Source organism: Sinocyclocheilus rhinocerous, unplaced genomic scaffold (assembly GCF_001515625.1).
Source record: "Sinocyclocheilus rhinocerous isolate Xijiao unplaced genomic scaffold, SAMN03320098_v1.1 scaffold13, whole genome shotgun sequence".
Lineage (NCBI taxonomy): Eukaryota > Metazoa > Chordata > Actinopteri > Cypriniformes > Cyprinidae > Sinocyclocheilus > Sinocyclocheilus rhinocerous.
In genome coordinates this window covers 216,597-221,203 of record NW_015627542.1, presented here as the reverse complement: position 1 = coordinate 221,203, position 4,607 = coordinate 216,597, and positions in this window count along the sequence as shown.

Here is a 4,607-nt window from a genome sequence, read left to right as displayed (position 1 = left end):
GAGTCAACAAGAAATGTGGCTATAGTGTATTCAGCAAGGATTAGGCTACATTTCGAATAAATAGGCCTATTGTTTGAACTTTATGTTCATCTCACAGAATCCTGAAAACATTTATCATGGTTTCCACAAAATAATTAAGAAGCACAAATGATTTTAAAATTGGTAATAATAAATATTTCATGAGCTACAAATCATTATATTTCAAAGGTTTCTAAAGGATCATGTGACAACGAAGAATGTAATGATGACTACTTGAAAATTCAGTTTTCCATCACAGGAATGCATTGCATATATATTGCAAATTGTAATAATATTTCATAGTATTATTGTTTTTACTGTGTTTTTGACCAAATAAATGCACCCTCGGTGAGCATTAGAGCTTCTTTCAGATGCATTAAAAATAGACTTATGAATTTGAATTTCTTCATAATGATAATTAATATACTTAAATGTATAATATTTCAAGAAAAATTGATTTTAGGTTGAGGCATTGCCAGGGTTAAAATATAGGCTACTAAACTAATGAATGCAATTAGGCTCATTGAAAAAATTGAAACTCATGAAATTGAAACTCATAGGCTATAAATGTTTGATAGGCTTTGCCTTGACAGATTCACCCAAAAATGAAAATTTGATGTTTATCTGCTTACCCCCAGGGCATCCAAGATGTAGGTGACTTTGTTTCTTCAGTAGAACACAAACGAAGATTTTTAACTCAAACCGTTGCAGTCTGTCAGTCTTATAATGGAAGTGAATGGGAATCACGGCTTTGAGAGTAAAAAACGAGCTGCAGGGTTTAATTTGGTTTTGTTTGTGTATGTTTTTTTTTTACTCTCAAAGCCGTGATTCCCATTCACTTCCATTATAAGACTGACAGACTGCAACGGTTTGTGTTAAAAATCTTCGTTTGTGTTCTACTGAAGAACATCAAGTTTTCATTTTTGGGTGAACTATCCCTTTAAAATTGTTAGTGAAACCACATAGGCTGAGCTGATTGACCAGTATGGTGGATTGGCAGCTGAATACTGATGAACTTATATTTGAAAAACACAATCGCCCCTGGGACCCCCCTCTCCACGCAAAGCAGAAGAGGTTGGCAGAGACCACAGAGCGTGGCCTCTCATTTCCAATCACTAGGGAGGCTTAATGAGAGACAAACACCAGGCGCTCCCTCAGGACCATGAGGGATAAATTCATGCTCAGTGATTAAAATGGCAGACAGCACAGGTGCTGAGTTTGCTCAATGTCAGGGACATCACAACTTTCCCGTGCTGAGTTGAAGGGTTTCATATTGAGTTTAGTTTTAGGCTCTTTATGTCTTCAGGCTAAACATGTGCTAGACTGCCATCTGCTGGTAGGAGCATAATCAAACCTGCTTAGCCTGAATTTGTTTGACTCAAAAATCAGAGACAGTCTGTGCAAGAACTATAAATACTTAATCATATTTTAGGTGTCTGTGTGCAGTGGTAGATATAAAAAGACAAGAAATGTTTGGAGATTTTAAAAAAAACTTCTTAAAAAAAAATCCTTTTTATCGTTTTGTCTGTTTAGTTTACTTGATGTTATTTTTTGCCAGGCGTGAATCAGAAGACTGCTCATTGAAGGAGAACGAACATAAATGATGAATCACCGCATTATGTATGTAACATAAAATTACACAGACAAACACACACCAATGAAATATGTTCACAGAATATGAACATCTTCACAACCATTCAATTTGTCTTATGCAGGCATAAAAAAGACAAATGACAGAGAATGTAGTTATTACAGTGAAGCCGAAAAACAAAAGCTCGGTTCATTATGGCAGAATTGATCATATTTCACTCCATTGACTTTCAGAGATCATCCAAGGATAGCGTTTATCTTTCTCACAGGGCTGCCTTTACGCTTTGGGTAGATATTTTTAACTTTGAAGGATAAAACCCAGCATGCAACATGGGTTGTGTATGCTTATGTGAAGACAAATCCACTATCATATCAAGCAGATAATAAGATATACACAAGTGTGAAACTGCAGTGTTGGTTTTTGCCAGTTTTCAGGTTAGCACCACACACACACACAAAAGCACTCGTGTGTTTTTTTACATCCCACTGGTGATTCAATTCTCACACTGTTCTGCTCAGTGAATGAGTCTTTTTCTATTATAGCCACTTATTTGAAGAGGAGTGCTTTTGATAATGCCTCAGTTGTGCTGTCACTGCAGCCTGAAGAGAAACAGTAAAAGTACCTTGAACCTGGTTACCGTACAAGTGAGTGGTATTTCAAAGAATTCAAGTAGCTTTTCTAATCTAATTTCACCTTCCCTTCAAAGATGAAATTGTTTTTCATTTACCACCTCAATTCCCCTGCCTCGAAGTACCCTCACACTCGAGGCTGGATTTCTCAAAGGGTTTATTAAAATATATCATAAGATATTTTACTCAAGAAAGTCGTGACAAGTGGGTAAAAAAATATAAATCCTTCTACCACCCTCCATTCCCCTTCTTTTAGAGCTGCATATTTTGACCTATACAGGTACATCTCAAAAAATTAGAATATCATGAAAAAGGTCAATATTTTTTGTCACTCATTTCAGAAAGTGAAACCCATATATTATATAGATTCATTACACATACAGTGAAATATTTCAAGCCTTTATTTCTTGAAATTTTGATGATTATGGCTTACAGATAATGAAAACCCAAAATTCAGTGTCTCAGAAAATTAGAATATTACATAAGATCAATAAAAAAAGGATATTTTAAACAGAAATGTCAGGCTTCTGAAAAGTATGTTCATTTCTATGCACTCAATACTTGGTTGGACCTCCTTTTGCATGAATTACTGCATCAATGCGGCGTGGCATGGAGGCAATCAGCCTGTGGCACTGCTCAGGTGTAATGGAAGCCCAGGTTGCTTTGATAGCGCCCTTCAGGTCATCTGCATTGTTGGGTCTGGTGTCTCTCATCTTCCTCTCATTAGATTCTCTATGGGGTTCAGGTCAGGCGAGTTTGCTAGCCAATCAAGCACAGTAACACCATGGTCACTGAACCAGCTTTTGGTACCTTTGGCAGTGTGGGCAGGTGCCAAGTCCTGCTGGAAAATGAAATCAGCATCTCCATAAAGCTTGTCAGCAGAAGGAAGCATGAAGTGCTCTAAAATTTCCAGGTAGATGGCTGCGTTGACTGTGGACTTCAGAAAACACAGTGGACCAACACCAGCAGATGACATGGCAGCCCAAATCATCACTGACTGTGGAAACTTCACACTGGACTTCAAGCAACATGGTTTCTGTGCCTCTCCACTCTTCCTCCAGACTCTGGGACCTTGATTTCCAAATGAAATGCAAAATTTACTTTCATCTGAAAAGAGGACTTTGGAACACTGAGCAACAGTCCAGTTCTTTTTCTCCACAGCCCAGGTAAGACGCTTCTGACATTGTCTCTGGTTCATGAGTGGCTTGACACGAGGAATGCGACATTTGTAGCCCATATCTAGGATTCGTCTGTGTGTAGTGGCTCTTGATCCGCTGATGCCAGCCTCAGTCCACTCCTTGTGAAGCTCCCCCAAATTCTTGAATGGATTTTGCCTGACAATCCTCTCAAGGCTGCGGTTATCCCTTTTGCTGGTGCACCTTTTCCTACCACACTTTTTCCTTCCACTCAACTTTCTATGAATATGCTTGGATACAGCACTCTGTGAACAACCAGCTTCTTTAGCAATTAACTTTTGTGGCTTACCCTCCTTGTGGAGGGTGTCAATGACTGTCTTCTGGACATCTGTCAAGTCAGCAGTCTTCCAAATGATTGTGTAGCCTACTGACCCAGACTGAGAGACCATTTAAAGGCTCAGGAAACCTTTGCAGGTGTTTTGAGGTAATTAGCTGATTAGGGTGTGACACCATGACTTTCCAATATTGAACTTATTTACGATATTCACATTTTCTGAGACACTGAATTTTGGGTTTTCATTATCTGTAAGCCATAATCATCAAAATTTCAAGAAATAAAGGCTTGAAATATTTCACTCTATGTGTAATGAATATATATAATATATGGGTTTCACTTTCTGAAATGAGTGACAAAAAATATTGACCTTTTTCATGATATTCTAATTTTTTTAGATGTACCTGTATATATTTTGTAAAATTGTCTATTTTAGATGTGTTGTTTTGTTCATCATTATATGCTCATTTTAATGAAACATGTATTTAGAATAAAGAATATTTAAAAATTCCAATTAAGATAATATAATTATAGTTAACTAAAGCTAAAACAAAAATTTAAACAATTAAAACATTTTTGTTACTTAAAATACAATAAATGTTAACTGAAATCACATAATAAATTTAGTAATGATGCACTAAACTAAACTAAACTACTAAAATTACAAAACTTTTCATGACGCAAAATTAAATGAAATTAAATTGAAAAAAGAAAATATAAAAATAAAAACTCATTCAAAATATTAATAAATATTAGTACCCCAATTATACTATAATAACAATGGTTCAAATAATATAATTTTTTAATTCGTTTTTATATTATTTTAATGTCATATGTATTGTACTTGTCAGGGAATAATATAATGAATCTTTTTTTTTTTTTTTTTTTTTGGCAGAACT